Source organism: Uranotaenia lowii, chromosome 2 (assembly GCF_029784155.1).
Source record: "Uranotaenia lowii strain MFRU-FL chromosome 2, ASM2978415v1, whole genome shotgun sequence".
NCBI lineage: Eukaryota > Metazoa > Arthropoda > Insecta > Diptera > Culicidae > Uranotaenia > Uranotaenia lowii.
In genome coordinates this window covers 1,560,284-1,578,133 of record NC_073692.1, presented here as the reverse complement: position 1 = coordinate 1,578,133, position 17,850 = coordinate 1,560,284, and the positions used below count along the sequence as shown (strand labels likewise).

The 17,850-nt window shown below is 33.0% G+C and overlaps 1 protein-coding gene across 9 annotated transcripts in view; it reads left to right on the top strand.

The window, feature by feature from the left end:
- The first annotated feature begins 769 nt into the window (after positions 1 to 769).
- The window catches only part of LOC129749882 (uncharacterized), a 169,614-nt gene continuing 152,533 nt past the window's right edge, over positions 770 to 17,850 (top strand). Inside the window, exons 1-2 of one of the 9 annotated variants that reach the window (XM_055744995.1) lie at positions 770 to 862; positions 11,334 to 12,387. The gene's annotated coding sequence lies outside the window, so the exon portion shown is untranslated. Of the gene's footprint in view, positions 1,497 to 11,205; positions 11,225 to 11,333; positions 12,388 to 17,850 lie in introns of those variants that run through there. The other 8 variants (XM_055744994.1, XM_055744992.1, XM_055744993.1 and 5 more) reach the window with 8 other exon arrangements.

Below are 17,850 nucleotides of genomic sequence, written 5' to 3'. Positions count from 1 at the left end.
AGCTATCCGTTGATCCAAACTTTAAACGGATCACACAAAGCCTCAAACATCAAAAAGCCAGCAACAGCTCTTTTCACATGGTTATTTGGCTGATGAAGCCGGCTGCTGGTCCATCCGTCCGGCCATCACCAGGACCAGTTGGTCCTAAAAGTAACCAGAAGCACTCGAACGATGATGATCCTTCTTTCTTCTTTCGGACTCAGTCAGCAGTATGACGACGATGATTATGATGCCGATGATATACTTACTCTCTGCCACCTTGTTTGGTAGCGTGTCTGGCAAAATGGAAGAAAAAAAAACACCTCGTTCCTACCAAACATCACTCAGCCAGCAATTGGCCGGTCGCTGCACGTTTGTTGCTGGCAGTCATTTTCCACCCTCTCATTCATAAAATTGCCATTTTCACCACCCCATTCTGAGCCATTGTTGTTTGGCTTCAACACACCGGCAAGGAACACGCGATTTTCCTCTCCTTCGCTCGCTTTTTCTCTCTCTCGTTGGTTCGAATTTACGCTTTGTCCTTCTAGGCCGAAGCTCTCACCTTAGCGCGTGTTGTTGTTAAGTTGAGTCAGAACCAGGGGGTGGTGGTGGTTTGGATTTTCCTCTCTTCACCCACACTGTAGCCCGATAAGCAGTAGGGTGGGTGGAATTGGTAAAGGATAAACTTTGCGAGGGGCGCTCGGATGGTCGGGCTTTTTTCTTCTAGTGGATATTGCAGACAGACGGTCCCTTTGGCCAGCGCTGGTTGATGCCGGTTCAGTCCTGTTCGGAGAGTGACCCGGTGCGGATCGTCGTTTCGTACGTGTGAAAGCCCTCCTGGAATCGAATCGAATTCGTTCATCCCCCAATCGGGTGTTTGTGTGTTAGTGTGACTTTAATTGAAAGTTTGGATTTCTGAGAAGAGAATTAGGCATTTCCTTCGGTGAATTACACATAGACCGGCTTTTCGTGGGGACACCTGTGGTGGGTTTTTTTTTCTGCAGTTTCCTGGAAATAAACCGACTTTAGTCTCGCGGTTTGTTGACAAAGAAAAAAGCGCGCGCGCTCTGTCGAAACAAAATATGCTCCTAGCTAAGTGAATTTAAAACCTGACGGTTGTTGCCCGAAAGCATGTAACGAGATCTGCTGCTTGAAAATATAAATTTTGTGTCGTTGGAATTTCGGCAGTGATGTACAATAATTGTGTTTGACGAGTTTCATCCGTCCCGGGGACAAGGTCGGATTTGAATGGCATCTAACAACAATGTCCCCCTAAGCTAAGCTGCAAAACCCAGAGAGTAGAAAAGCGGAGCAGAGGTTAAGCGAGTGTGTGATGAATGTGGTGAAGGCGGGCAGCTAAGCGCATAACGAGCCTTTTCTGAAAAATAAAACAATTGGATCGCAAACAAACCAAAGCCGAATGAAAAAGAGAGAAAAAAACTAAACGTGCAAAGGTAACCGGACACCGATTCAGACGGATCGGATTGCGGTGGCTCAACCTGTGCTGTGGACCTGTGGTATTTTCACTTTTTTCATTCAGCAGCAGCAATTTGGGATGGACTGTGGTGGACAAGTGCGGCGCGTCAATGTTGTTGGCCGATTTGGGTAGTGGGCACATTGGTAATTAAAACTATTGAACAGCAAGCTTTGTGGCGGCGGAATTTCGTGGAAAGATGTAACCAGGAATATAATTTGACCTATGGTGGATTTTGACGGTACCGAAAAGCGACATGATATCATTTCACACAAACAAACATTTTCTATTGTTGGCATTTATTGCGTTTTATTCATACATTGAAATGCATAATAAGTCTAATGTTCTCTCGATTTTCTCAAATAATGTCATTACATAATTTTAAATATAGGCACAAATCTATCTTTAAACTAAACATCCTCCTAGTTAGCCTATAAAACAGTAAATGAACTTTCCATTCATTAACTGAATCATTTATACGTTAAGAACATATTCTCGACATCAATATTGATCTTTAATTCTAGAAACAAGATCTAAAATATTTTAAACAAAACAAAAATGAATAAAAAATTTGATTTTTTAAGTCATCATCGTTGGATTACTTTCAACCTTTTGATTTTTAAACTCTACGCATTAAATTAGATGCTTTGTTGAATTTATGCCTTCGCATTTGCATTCACATGAACAGTCGCATAAAACTTCGGTTGGCACAACTCGTCAACTCTCCGTTCTATGAAATTACAATCTTTTGGAATTGAAACAACCTCTCTTCGAGATGTAGTTCCATACCAAACATTACAAGCTTTTTAAAGCAACAAAACAAATTCTTTAAATTAATAATTAAATAAAAAAAATGAGATTCCCAACTGTTTTTCCTGATTCTTTTGAAATTTCATAACTGCCGTTTAAATTTGAACAAAATCAAGAGAACCATTTTTAGATAAACAAAATTAATTTAAAAAGAAATCACAAAATATTTATAAAAATAGAACGGGCTCACCGAATCAAAGGGGAATGTAGACCTCGAACAGTCCAGGGCACAGGAATGGCTTCACCAGCTTCTAAATCCATACCTAACGTTGCTTGCATCTATGGAGATGAGCCAGTATTAAACCTTTCACTTAAACTACTAATCAATCTTCGAAATTTGGTAATTGCTTTGAAAACTAAACAAATTTTCAATTTGCAATCGCATTTTCTACTGTCAGAAACAAATGCGTTCGCTTTGTTCTTCCACAGCCTACAAAATCATATCATAATAAACGGAATAAATAAAAAAATGATGGGCTTTCCTGAGTTATGGTTTTCCTTCCTCTCCAGCATCATTAAAAACCACACAAACTCTTCCAAAAACTTCAATTTCCGATCACCAGCAGACACCCGTTTAAGGCTCTAAATGAGGTTCCATATCAATTATAGTAGAAAACAATCCCCGGCCCTCCGATTATCACTTAAATGATGAATTCCAGTCCCCTGATATTCGGTGGTTCCACTTTTCGATCGATTCATCTAAATACAATGTATTCAAACTTTTTTTAAACAACATATTCGCGGACAAAAAACGCGTGTGACCCGAACAAGGCATCGCCTACTCTGCTGCCTTCTTAAATTGAAGCATTGATCAAAAAATCAAAAAAAAAATATAAATTTTGTTTCAAGAACCAAAATCTAATCTCAAGGCTAAAAATTTGTCTTCATACCGAGTTCTGCTTCTTTAACTATTTTATTGAGTCTTATTTCGGAAACCTACTATTCAAGATTCAAATATCAGTTTTTAATCAGGGTCGGTTTAAATTTTCAGAGAGCCCAGAGCAATTTTCTTTGGGGGGTCGCTGCACTTTTTACTTTTATTTCAGCTAATGATGTGTATCTGAAGCAGTTTCAATTTATTGATTGTAAAAACAAACTACAAAAATCACATTGAAAAAATCATTTATACTACTTTTGAAAAATACAAACATTAGCATATTAGTTTAAAAATTATAAAATGACAAATCAAAATCAAGGAATGCAAATTCAGCATGAAAAGATCTGGAAAAAACATGAAAGCTTCAAAATAAAAATGCAAATCTCGAATTCAATCTCGCGAGATCAATCCTGACTAAACTTTTAGCCTCACTATAAATTTCAGAAAACATCGATGTCAAAACTATACATCAAAATTGTCTTTATCATTCTTCAAATATACTTGTCAACTACCAAAATAAAATTCAGATTTCAAATTTGAATAAAATAAAAAATAGGATAGCAGTTTTAAAAGGCTGGTGGTTTTTATTTATTTTTTTTATGTTTATTATTGGACTCGAAGTAACTGACTTGCCAACTGAGCTTTATCACAATCCCGAACTTGAAACAAATAATTTTTTTTTCTTTTTTGAGTTATTTAATTTTGGTTATTTTGTTTTTAATATCACAAAAAGATTTGGTTGCTATTAACTACGGTCCACCTACGAACAAACCCACCCTACGAACCCCCTCATTTGTACGACGATTTCTGACGTAATTCTTATGCGCATCTCACTTCAACCACTTGTTTTAAAAACATTATAGTTTTTTCAACACAACTTTATAAATGAAACCCAAAAATTTTTCCGACAAGAGAAAAAAAACTCCCCTGCAGTCCCCGCTAAATGGGGAGGATTACCTCACGTCTCTTCATAAATCAATTAACGGTACATATTTCAGAATTAAAAAAAAAATTGGAACCTGATTCCTGATAATTCTCAGGTAGAAATATCCGGATTGCAACATTTGTTCAGAATAAATGAATGAAAAGTATCATGGAACGAACTTACCAATAATTTTAGAAGTAGAAAGTGTGTTTCATATCGTAGCGAATCATTCAACGATGTCAACTGCTGGACGAAATCAATGGAGAATTGAATGAAATATGGGGATTTTTTTTTATTATCTGACGGGTTTGCGCCGGGGGTCTTCAGATTTTCCCCAAAATTGAAAATTTGGTTCATTTTTGCGACTTAAAAACACATGTATTTTTTCAGATTTCTAACATTTTTTTTTTTGAGTTAGCTTCGGTTAGATTTTTTTGTAAATAAAAAATAACCATTTTTCAAAGCTACATAACTCTGTTGTTTCGCAACGGAAATTATAAAATAGGACATCAAAATGCATTGAAATTTTATCAGCTTTCCAAATAGAATAGTTGAAAAAAATTAAATAATGACCTTCAACATGAAAAGTTGTAAATAAACTTTAAATGGCGTCTAAAAGTACCGTCTGCACCACCGAATATTTTGCAAAAAATACCATTGTATAGCTCGATTCATGATGCAACTTTCATCTCAAGACACCAAAGTGGGCCATTAACACCTTGAAGAGTTATGAAAGAAATAATGACAATAAATCTCTTTTTTTGCATTGAAAACAAACAATGGTCGAACAACTGCACTCACATATGGAGATAGCAAGCACTTCTAACAACATGGAAACAAAAGAACTTATCAAAGCTGGTAAAAAACACTATTTTGTCGTCCTTTTCAGACTGCCCTTACTCGCATAACAGTCCCATATGAATTTTCGTCATTTTAGGTCAACATAAGGCTTCAACATAAAAGACTAAAAAAAGAGGTTTTGTTCTAGAGATTTCGAAAAAAAATATCAATTCGTGGCTGTCCTATATGAAATATACCTGAATAACAGTCCCATATGTGAAATACCACGGATTTGGTTACTTTTCAATGTTTCCTTCGGCGAAATAGTCTTTGGTTTATTGCTTTGAATCATTTAAACACCTTTTTAACTCACTTGATGTCGAATGATGCACACTAGTTTTCGAAGGCAGGTCTGACTTTCTTAGGAATGACTTCCTGAGCGAAAAACTATCGGATGCAATCAAAAATCGTAAAAAGATTCAACTTACAATGTGGATTTCATGGTTTTTTTTTGCAAAAGTATGTTTCTTTTACTGACAATTGCATTTAGAAGTTCAAAAATCAAATTTAAGTCTTAGAAAGTAGCTTGGTGAGAAAAATATATTTTGTATGGGACTGTTATGCTAGTAGATTCGAAAAAGGTTTCAAATATGGTCGATTAACAGTCCCATAATGAATAAAAATGGTGCTTTCGACCTTACCAATAACCCAATTTCGAAAATTTCAGGTCTTACGATTTATTATGACAACCTCGAAACGATTTTCGTTTATGCTGAAAGTGGTCACAATTTAAAAATATATTCCAAAAAAGAAAAAGCTGATTGTCTCGCTTGCTTATTTTTGTATATGGGACTGTTATGAAAGAAAGGGCGGCAGATTGTTGCAGCTTAACTGACTTCATGTTATATCCAAAAATCTAATAACGTATTCGTTTATACCCAGTTTAGCACCAGGTCACAACAAGTTATGTGCATTTTACTGTCATTTTTAGAAGTTTATGCACTAAGTTTTGCATCTCTAATTCCCCAGATTTGATGGACGGTGGAACACTGAAGATTCGTGTGTGAGCGATCGAGGTAGCAAAACACTGACGACGAATTATGTTCGTTCTAGTATGGTAAACCTCAAAACTGGGCGAATGTAGAAAACGAATACGGTAAAAGTATCATATTTTCATCATTTTACAGCCTGGGCTGGCCATACTGAGCTCTTTGATTATTTCTACAACATTTGTGCCACTTTCTCATACTTTTTTGATCAATGAGAATGGATTTTGGTGTCCAGTGCTTAGCTCCCGATATAAAAACTATGTAAAGCACGTCTATATTTCATTTTTTTAATCACATTTTTGTGATCCCAAACACAGGGACTGAACCTTCTACTATTGGCATTGATTATGCTTCACAATGATCTTTGATCGAAAATTAATAAGTTATATAGTATATGATCAGGTTGTAAAAGCAACATTCCCATTATTAGTTATATCACATAAACAATACGATACTCAGAATTTTGGTTAAAATTTAAAGTCAGTTTTGCTGCAAACACTCTACAAAGCACGAAAAAGAAGTGTTTTTTACCTGCTTTGGTAAGTTCTTTTGTTTTCATGTTGTTAGAAGTGCGCGCTATCTCCATATGTGAGTGCAGTTGTTCCACCATTGTTTGTTTACGATGCAAAAAAAGAGATTTATTGTCATTATTTCTTTCATAACTCTTCAAGGTGTTAATGGCCCACTTTGGTGTCTTGAGATGAAAGTTGCATCATGAATCGAGCTATACAATGGTATTTTTTGCAAAATATTCGGTGGTGCAGACGGTACTTTTAGACGCCATTTAAATTTTATTTACAACTTTTCATGTCGAAGGTCACTATTTAATTTTTTTCAACTATTCTATTTGGAAAGCTGATAAAATTTCAATGCATTTTGATGTGCTATTTTATAATTTCCGTTGAGAAATAACAGAGTTATGTAGCTTTGAAAAATGGTTATTTTTTATTTACAAAAAAATCTAACCGAAGCTAACTCAAGAAATAAAAATGTTAGAAAGCTGAAAAAATACATGTGTTTTCAAGTCGCAAAAATGAACCAAATTTTCAATTTCGGGGAAAATCTGAAGACCCCCGGCGCAAATTGTCAGATAATAAAAAAAAATCCCCATATGTAATAATTGTTTACTATGCTTAATCCACTAATACAGAAAATCACAATTCCACAATAAGAAACTACTTGATCTACAAAAATTTTATTTTTCACCGTGACGGAGCGAATAAAAACAACCTATGTGATATCAACAAACCATCGCCTACTTCTCGGGAGAAAAATTACAGAAATGCTGAGCTGACAAGAAACTAGTGTTTTTTCATCATCCAAATTGGAGTTGTATTTAAAAACAATTACTTTTAAATGGAATAGTAAAGGTTTGAATTTTTTATACCAAATTTTCTACCTTTCACACTGATAAAAAATACGCTAGCCAAGATTTTTCTAAAAACAAATTCTAATATGTTCTTTTGATACTTTTCATGATGACGGAAATATAAGTTGAAATAAGTATAAAAAATAAAATGTATTAAATAATCGTTCCCAGGTTATATTCAACAAACAAATAATCTGAGTGAAATCGAGACGAATGAACTTAAAACTTCAGAACTCTTCAAGATGTTTTACTGCTTAGCTTGAACCAGAGCTTCTAGTTTTACAAAATTCAAGTAACCAAAAAAAACTTAAAAAAAAACACTTTGAACTTCACTGTACTGCTCGTTGACTGCTGTTTCATTTTTTGAGAGAGTTGGCCGAAATTTAGGATACGATGCTTAGTTATTTGGTAAGGATTCAACCAGATCGTTCAAGAGGTGTTGGGAATTTTTAAAACAGCACAAATGAAGATCATTGTAATGCATATGCGAGATTGGTTGCAGAGACCACTGAAACCAAGGAAGGAAGAAACGTGGACAACAGTACTACACGTTTCCATGGTTATAAAATGTTTTAAATATCACTTCCTTCATGGAAATGAGCTTTTTCTGCACAGAAATCCAAAACAATGCAGTATAAATTGAATCAATTGATAAATTGTAATTTATATTTTTTTTACTGGACGTTCTATCAAACTACATGTTTCGGATTACTGTGCACCATCATCTCTGGTCATTGATCTTGGATATAGCGCCTTTACAGGCTCTTGAAAATAAATATTGAAAGCACAGTGAAAAAAAAATTAGCACCACCACAAAATCTTTTGAAATTACCTCTTCCAAAAGATTTTGTGGAATAATTGTGAAAGTACACATCTATGACTGACACAGTATTTTAACAATTCCGATGAATCGTCATAGATATGCATCATAATGAATAAATTTGTATCGTTCAATAACTTACCGTCATTTAAACTCTAGCATAAAAAACTTTGGTAAATATGGGAAATTTGAATCCTGGAACTTGATTTATAAAACAAGTGCATGAACAAATTGTCGGGTTCCAAGGCACAACTCACAACACAATCGGAAGCATCCCATTTATACGACAATTTCTGACGTTATTCTTATGCGCACCTCACTTTTCTTCCAGCCACTTGTTTTCAAATCATAATAGTAATTCCATTCTTTAGTTGAAAAAGTAGGTTGAAATAGAGAAAAAAAACTCCTCTGCACTCCCCGCCAATTCCGGGGGGTCACCTCACGTCTCTTCATAAATTGATAAACGATATTTCAGCATTTATAAATTGTGTAGGCTCCTCAAAATTCTAAGGTAGAAACTCCCGGATTGCAATATCAGTTCAGAATAAATGAATGAGAAGGATAATGGAACGAAATCACCAATTGTTGAAGTAGCAAGTGTGTATACAGGATGACAAAAAAGTCCGGTCACACTTTTTTGGGGTCGCCTGTAGCCTCTGGTATCATCTATATGTCAAATGAAAGGGCTTACTTTGCTGCCCAAAGTGGCAGAGTTTAGTTTCTGTGCAGTTTGGTTACATTAAGTTGTGAGCCATGGCACAGTTAAGAGCAGCTGTTATCGCCGAATATGTGAGAATAAACCCGGACACATATTCAAACACCTAATCCCGCTCGGAATCAACCGGAAATTCGTGTACCGGACCATAAAACCTAGAGACCCGAGGCACCAAGGACAAGGCACGATGTGGACGACCAAGATCTGTGAGAACTCCAAGGCTGAAAAAGATTATACGAGCCGTGCCGATGGAGCACGTGCGCGCCGCTTGCAATGACTTTCCGAGACTTCTGAAGCTGGTTCGATCAGAGAAAGGTGGTGTAGTTCCGAAATATCGTCTGTGAAGTATCTTTATGAGTTTCTGAATAAAGCTATGAAAGTCAGATTCAGATTTTTTTCTTATTCTTTGAAATATTGAGATTTTCCTGTGTGACCGGACTTTTTTGTCACTCTGTACTCTAAAGCATGGATCACTACAAATCTGGACGCGTTAAAACGGGTCTATCTCGGAGCTATGTAAACGAAAAAAAAAGATTTATAATCAAAATGAAGGGGTTTTATTGCACTTCAAAGGAAAAAAAAATATTTCGATGTTTTTTTGATAAAATTCCGAACTTTTCGTCTAGAACCACTCATCAAAGTTTGGACACCCTATTCACTGACCTCAGCGGCCATTTTGTTCCACAATCTCTTCATCTCTGTTGCTTCCCGAGTCGTCCTACCATTCTTCTTCATCTTCTGCTTAACAATTGCCCAAAATTTTTCGATAGGGCGGAATTGAGGGCAGTTGAGTGGGTCGATGTCCTTTTCAACAAAATCCACCCGTTGGCCGAATACCACTGTAGTACCTCCTAGCTGTAGTGGCAGCATGCCAAATCTGGCGAAAACTTTACTGGTCTTTTGTGAGATCTATTGTACGAAAAAAAACATTTTTTAAGGCACTGTACATTTCGGAGTCCATGGTCTTGTTTTTCACAAAAACCGGGGTTTTTCGTCCGCAGCTGCAAATACCTTGCCAGATCAAACACTTTCTTGCTAACTTATCAGCAAAAACGAATTTGAACTTGGCGGGGACATCACCCCGACCAGTGCAGTGCACCACTGCAGTGGCTTTATAAAATTTTTGGCCAGGAAGCTGCCCAAAATCCATCTTCGCGTACGTTTCGTCATCCATGAGGATGCGTCCGTCGTACTTCGTTGGAATCTTGTTGTATAACTTCCGGGCACGTCCTTTGGCTACTAAATTCTGCTTCAATATCCGGTTTGATTGCTTACTGGCTCGATAGGATCGTATTCCTTCGCGGAGACTAATCCTTTTGACGGTGTACCGGTCGCGTTGAATTTCTTGGCGATGTCGTAGTCCGACTACCCTGTGTTTGTCTTGATCGTTATCAACACCTCCAAATGCGGTTTCTGATTCTTAGGTCCACTATAACGCTTGGTATGAACCTGCCGATCGATAGTATGCATCTCACGGAAACGTTTGAGAACGTTGCACATGGTTGATATGAGCATATTTAATGATTTCGCGATTTTTTTAACCCGACCACGTCGGTTTTTAACGTGAGTGTCCAAAATTTATTTTCGCCTCGCGGCTTCCATCACGTGTAACTTGTTTGGAACAAAACGAATCGCAATGAAATTTTCAGCACTGATAGAGGAAACATTTCCGAACAAAGAACTGTCAAAACATTCCAAATCCAACAACTAGGAGCGCAATGGTATAATAAACAGTGCGTCCAGATTCATGGTGATCCATGCTTTAGAAGCGAAACATTCAACCTGCTGGAGGCGAACGAAATCAACGGAGAAACAATGAAACATGAAACAATGAAACATGCAATTATTGATCACTATGCATTATCCACTAATTCAAGAAAAATCACAATTTTACAATAAAAACTACTTAAACTTCAAAAAATTAATTTTCATCGCGACAGAGCAAGAAAAAACACGTGCGATACCAACGAACCATCGCCTACTTCTGACTAGATTACTAAAATTTCTTTTATATAAATCTACAAGTTTTGCTTCAGGGAAGTCAATGAATTTGTCTTTAGAAGAAAATATTTGTTAGCAAAACTCGAAAGCCTCTGAAACTTGCTGATGGCGTTTAGTTTGGTGAGATCGAATCCCCACCATTCATCTTCAAAAAATTTGCAATCAAAGTACTGTATGGCAGTAAATTATCAATCTATACATTGGATCAAATTTATCAAAGAGATAGGTATGCAATTCACAAAAACAATGTATGAATTTGGAATTTACACAAAATTGGATTGAGAATATAAATTTTTGCTCCAATTACAGTATATTTATAAAAAAATCGTACCAATTGCCCACCACTCAAAGTGACTGAAAGGCCACATTAGCGATAGCATTGTACCAATTTGAAAAGTCCATTCAGAGGGGTTAAAATGCGTGAAGTACGTATATGCAAATAACTATGTGTATGAAACGAAGCACAACATCGAGTATCACCGTTTTGCCACGACTCGTGACAACATCTAACTAGTAATATTCTTCTATCTGCAGGGATTTAACTAAACCAATCGACGAATACCTATCAGACAGCGTGAAAACGGGAAAACAAACTGAAAACTGCCATTCGAGATCAGCGCGCTCAGCAAATGGTCGAATGTGATTCAGTATAGTAAATAATAAACGACGAATCCCCCCAATTGAAGTTGGGAAATTCTGCGAGTGTGTCGCACTACATGGTGTATGGTAAAGTGAATGGAAAAGTGCCGTTCCGGATAAATCGTGAGTGAACATTGAGCCAGAACCAACAGAGCGGATCTTTTTTTTTTCAACGCTCGCTGAGCTTTAAAACGAACACAGTTGGTGAGCTTAAAATATACATACGGGAAACTTTTCTCCCGCTCTGGGCCGACCCGTTGTTGCCATTCGGACGGAAACGGAAAGCGCGGGTCTAATTGGCCGCAACCTATTTGCTGCGCTTTTGATAAGGGGACGCCGTCGACAGGAATCGTTTACAATCCATCCGGTGAGATCCTGCTGAGTTGAGCTGAGCTGGCTCGGGGTTTGGGTTTTGGAAAATTGTGTTGTGTGCTAGCTGAGCAGAGTCCCATCCTAGCACTAAAAGCTTCTCTGCCTAGTGGAAGTGATTGAGTGATTTTGATTTTGCACGATCACGCTTCTTGCTGGTTTCTGTTTTTTTTTCGGTTGTGGTTGGGGGGTGGTTTTCGCAAATAACGAAGCAAAGCGCCCATTGCAGATTGGAATCTATCGGTCGGTTGGACGAACCCATTTTGGTTCTATTTGAGAAGTTCCTAAACGTTGGCCGCACACAACGCGAGGAACCCATCAGTCGGGATCGTGTCGGATTGGGATCGATACGAATCGAGTCGAGCCTAGCTAGACGGACAACGGAAGCGCCAACGGAGAAAGGAACTAAATTTACATAGGATTTGGGCAAACAGTTTTTCAAAACCGAAGCGAGTGAGAGTGAATTAAGTGTAAGCGTGTTCCACCGAAAGTAGGATAGTCTCTGGGCGGAAGCAACTGAAACTGAAAGGGCGTCCCGTTTTGTGTTCCTGTCAGCGGAATTGAACGATTGGTCTACAAGGTATGTAAATATGGCACTTTTGTAAACCTTATTCATGTGGATTAGCAAACTAATAAGCGTGGATAAACGGAAGATTATGAAGCATGTTTCTATGAGTTTTGAGGTCAAAGGATACTGAACATTCGATATTTTATGAAAGTTGTGGTTTGTGGTTTAGAAATATAAAACCCACAGGCTGTTTCATTTCAAAATGAATCTTTTTGCGTACCAAGTTTTTGGGACAATAAGATCATTCTAAGAATTATCTATAGATTAAGATTTAAAAACCAGTTTAAAAAAATTTCAGTTTTTTTGTTTACGTTTTATATAGATACATAAGAAATGAGTCTATCAGAAACGGTTAGATTGTCAGAATCTTTTTTTTGACCTTTTGTCGAAAAAATAACTGTCTGCACTGTGCTGGAGATTTGAACCCGCAATCTTCGGTTTTCTAGGCAAACGCATAAACGACTATGTTACAGGAGTATTTTTATTAATTCTAGGAAGTTTTCGAAACTTTCTATTTCGGTTTTAGAAACATTCTGCTTTTCAACAATTGGTTGCAAAAATTCTCATTTTAATGTCATTTTTTGTCATTTATTGTAATTTTTTGTAATTTTTGTCATTTTTGTCATTTTTGTTTTTTTATGTCACTTTTGTCATTTTTGTCATCTTTGTCATTTTTGTCATTTTTGTCATTTTTGTCAGTTTTGTCATTTTTGTTTTTTTTATGTCACTTTTGTCATTTTTGTCATCTTTGTCATTTTTGTCATTTTTGTCATTTTTGTCAGTTTTGTCATTTTTGTCATTTCTGTCATTTTTGTCATTTTTGTCATTTTTGTCATTTTTGTCATTTTTGTCATTTTTGACATTTTTGACATTTTTGTCATTTTTGTCATTTTCGTCATTTTTGTCATTTTCGTCATTTTTGTCATTTTTGTCATTTTTGTCATTTTTGTCATTTTTGTCATTTTTGTCATTTTTGTCATTTTTGTCATTTTTGTCATTTTTGTCATTTTTGTCATTTTTGTCATTTTTGTCATTTTTGTCATTTTTGTCATTTTTGTCATTTTTGTCATTTTTGTCATGTTTGCCATTTTTGTCATTTTTGTCATTTTTGTCATTTTTGTCATTTTTGTCATTTTTGTCATTTTTGTCATTTTTGTCATTTTTGTCATTTTTGTCATTTTTGTCATTTTTGTCATTTTTGTCATTTTTGTCATTTTTGTCATTTTTGTCATTTTTTTCATTTTTGTCATTTTTGTATTTTTAGTCATTTTTGTCATTTTTCTCATTTTTGTCATTGTTAGTCTTTTTGACATTTTTGTCATTTCTGTCATTTTTGTCATTTTTGTCATTTTTTGTCATTTTTGTCATTTTTGTCATTTTTGTCATTTTTGTCATTTTTGCCATTTTTTGTCATTTTTGTCATTTTTGTCATTTTTGTCATTTTTGTCATTTTTGTCATTTTTGTCATTTTTGTCATTTTTGTCATTTTTGTCATTTTTGTCATTTTTGTCATTTTTGTCATTTTTGTCATTTTTGTCATTTTTGTCATTTTTGTCATTTTTGTCATTTTTGTCATTTTTGTCATTTTTGTCATTTTTGTCATTTTTGTCATTTTTGTCATTTTTGTCATTTTTGTCATTTTTATCATTTTTGTCATTTTTGTCATTTTTGTCATTTTTGTCATTTTTGTCATTTTTGTCATTTTTGTCATTTTTGTATTTTTAGTCATTTTTGTCATTTTTATCATTGTTAGTCTTTTTGACATTTTTGTCATTTCTGTCATTTCTGTCATTTTTTGTCATTTTTTGTAATTTTTGTCATTTCTGTCATTTTTGTCATTTTTTGTCATTTTTGTCATTTTTGTCATTTTTGTCATTTTTGTCATTTTTGTTATTTTTGTCATTTTTGCCATTTTTGTCATTTTTGTCATTTTTGTCATTTTTGCCATTTTTGTCATTTTTGTCATTTTTGTCATTTTTGTCATTTTTGTCATTTTTGTCATTTTTGTCATTTTTGTCATTTTTGTCACTTTTGTCATTTTTGTCATTTTTGTCATTTTTGTCATTTTTGTCATTTTTGTCATTTTTGTCATTTTTGTCATTTTTGTCATTTTTGTCATTTTTGTCATTTTTGTCATTTTTGTCATTTTTGTCATTTTTGTCATTTTTGTCATTTTTGTCATTTTTGTCATTTTTGTCATTTTTGTCATTTTTGTCATTTTTGTCATTTTTGTCATTTTTGTCATTTTTGTCATTTTTGTCATTTTTGTCATTTTTGTCATTTTTGTCATTTTTGTCATTTTTGTCATTTTTGACATTTTTGTCATTTTTGTCATTTTTGTCATTTTTGTCATTTTTGTCATTTTTGTCATTTTTGTCATTTTTTTCATTTTTGTCATTTTTGTCATTTTTGTCATTTTTGTCATTTTTGTCATTTTTGTCATTTTTGTCATTTTTGTCATTTTTGTCATTTTTGTCATTTTTTTCATTTTTGTCATTTTTGTATTTTTAGTCATTTTTGTCATTTTTGTCATGGTTAGTCATTTTTGAATTTTTAGTCATTTTTGTCATTTTTGTCATGGTTAGTCTTTTTGACATTTTTGTCATTGCTGTCATATTTGTCATTTTTTGTCATTTTTTGTCATTTTTTGTCATTTTTTGTCATTTTTTGTCATTTTTGTCATTTTTGTCATTTTTGTCATTTTTGTCATTTTTGTCATTTTTTGTCATTTTTGTCATTTTTGTCATTTTTGTCATTTTTGTCATTTTTGTCATTTTTGTCATTTTGGTCATTTTTGTCATTTTTGTCATTTTTGTCATTTTTGTCATTTTTTGTATTTTTAGTCATTTTTTGTCATTTTTGTCATTGTTAGTCTTTTTGACATTTTTGTAATTTCTGTCATTTTTTGTCATTTTTTGTAATTTTTGTCATTTCTGTCTTTTTTGTCATTTTTTGTCATTTTTTGTCATTTTTGTCATTTTTGTCATTTCTGTCTTTTTTGTCATTTTTGTCATTTTTGTCATTTTTGTCATTGTTAGTCTTTTTGACATTTTTGTCATTTTTGTCATTTTTGTCATTTTTGTCATTTTTGTCATTTTTGTCATTTTTGTCATTTTTGTCATTTTTGTCATTTTTGTCATTTTTGTCATTTTTGTCATTTTTGTCATTTTTGTCATTTTTGTCATTTTTGTCATTTTTGTCATTTTTGTCATTTTTGTCATTTTTGTCATTTTTGTCATTTTTGTCATTTTTGTCATTTTTGTCATTTTTGTCATTTTTGTCATTTTTGTCATTTTTGTCATTTTTGTATTTTTAGTCATTTTTTGTCATTTTTGTCATTGTTAGTCTTTTTGACATTTTTGTCATTTCTGTCATTTTTTGTCATTTTTTGTAATTTTTGTCATTTCTGTCTTTTTTGTCATTTTTGTCATTTTTTGTCATTTTTGTCATTTCTGTCATTTCTGTCATTTTTGTAATTTTTGTAATTTTTGTCATTTTTGTCATTTTTGTCATTTTTGTCATTTTTGTAATTTTTGCCATTTTTGTCATTTTTGTCATTCTTGTCATTCTTGTCATTTTTGTCAGTTTTGTCATTTTTGTCATTTTGGTCTTTTTGTAATTTTTGTAATTTTTGTAATTTTTGTAATTTTAGTCATTTTTGTCATTTCTGTCATTTCTGTCATTTCTGTAATTTTTGTCATTTTTGTCATTTTTATCATTTTTGTCATTTTTGTCATTTTTGTCATTTTTGTCATTTTTGTCATTTTTGTCATTTTTGTCATTTTTGTCATTTTTGTCATTTTTGTCATTTTTGTCATTTTTGTCATTTTTGTCATTTTTGTTATTTTTGTTATTTTTGTCATTTTTGCCATTTTTGTCATTTTTGTCATTTTTGTCATTTTTGTCATTTTTGTCATTTTTGTCATTTTTGTCATTTTTGTCATTTTTGTCATTTTTGTCATTTTTGTCATTTTTGTCATTTTTGTCATTTTTATCATTTTTGTCATTTCTGTCATTTTTTGTCATTTTTGTCATTTTTGTCATTTTTGTCATTTTTGTCATTTTTGTCATTTTTGTCATTTTTGTCATTTTTGTCATTTTTGTCATTTTTGTCATTTTTGTCATTTTTGTCATTTTTGTCATTTTTGTCATTTTTGTCATTTTTGTCATTTTTGTCATTTTTGTCATTTTTGTCATTTTTGTCATTTTTGCCATTTTTGCCATTTTTGTCATTTTTGTCATTTTTGTCATTTTTGTCATTTTTGTCATTTTTGTCATTTTTGTCATTTTTGTCATTTTTGTCATTTTTGTCATTTTTGTCATTTTTGTCATTTTTGTCATTTTTGTCATTTTTGTCATTTTTGTCATTTTTGTCATTTTTGTCATTTTTGTCATTTTTGTCATTTTTGTCATTTTCGTCATTTTTGTCATTTTTGTCATTTTTATCATTTTTGTCATTTTTGTCATTTTTGTCATTTTTGTCATTTTTGTCATTTTTGTCATTTTTGTCATTTTTGTCATTTTTGTCATTTTTGTCATTTTTGTCATTTTTGTCATTTTTGTCATTTTTGTCATTTTTGTCATTTTTGTCATTTTTGTCATTTTTGTCATTTTTGTCATTTTTGTCATTTTTGTCATTTTTGTCATTTTTGTCATTTTTGTCATTTTTGTCATTTTTGTCATTTTTGTCATTTTTGTCATTTTTGTCATTTTTGTCATTTTTGTCATTTTTGTCATTTTTGTCATTTTTGTCATTTTTGTCATTTTTGTCATTTTTGTCATTTTTGTCATTTTTGTCATTTTTGTCATTTTTGTCATTTTTGTCATTTTTGTCATTTTTGTCATTTTTGTCATTTTTGTCATTTTTTCCATTTTTGTCATTTTTGTATTTTTATTCATTTTTGTCATTTTTGTCATTGTTAGTCTTTTTGACATTTTTGTCATTTCTGTAATTTTTGTCATTTTTTGTCATTTTTTGTAATTTTTGTCATTTCTGTCATTTTTGTCATTTTTGTCATTTTTGTCATTTTTGTCATTTTTGTCATTTTTGTCATTTTTGTCATTTTTGTCATTTTTGTCATTTTTGTAATTTTTGTCAATTTTATCAATTTTGTCAATTTTGTCAATTTTGTCAATTTTGTTAATTTTGTCAATTTTGTCAATTTTGTCAATTTTGTCAATTTTGTCAATTTTGTAATTTTTGTCATTTTTGTCATTTTTGTCATTTTTGTCATTTTTGTCATTTTTGTCATTTTTGTCAATTTTGTCAATTTTGTCATTTTTGTCAAATTTGTCAATTTTGTCAATTTTGACAATTTTGACAATTTTGACAATTTTGACAATTTTGACAATTTTGACAATTTTGACAATTTTGACAATTTTGACAATTTTGACAATTTTGACAATTTTGACAATTTTGACCATTTTGACAATTTTGTCAATTTTGTCAATTTTGTCATTTGTGTCAATTTTGTC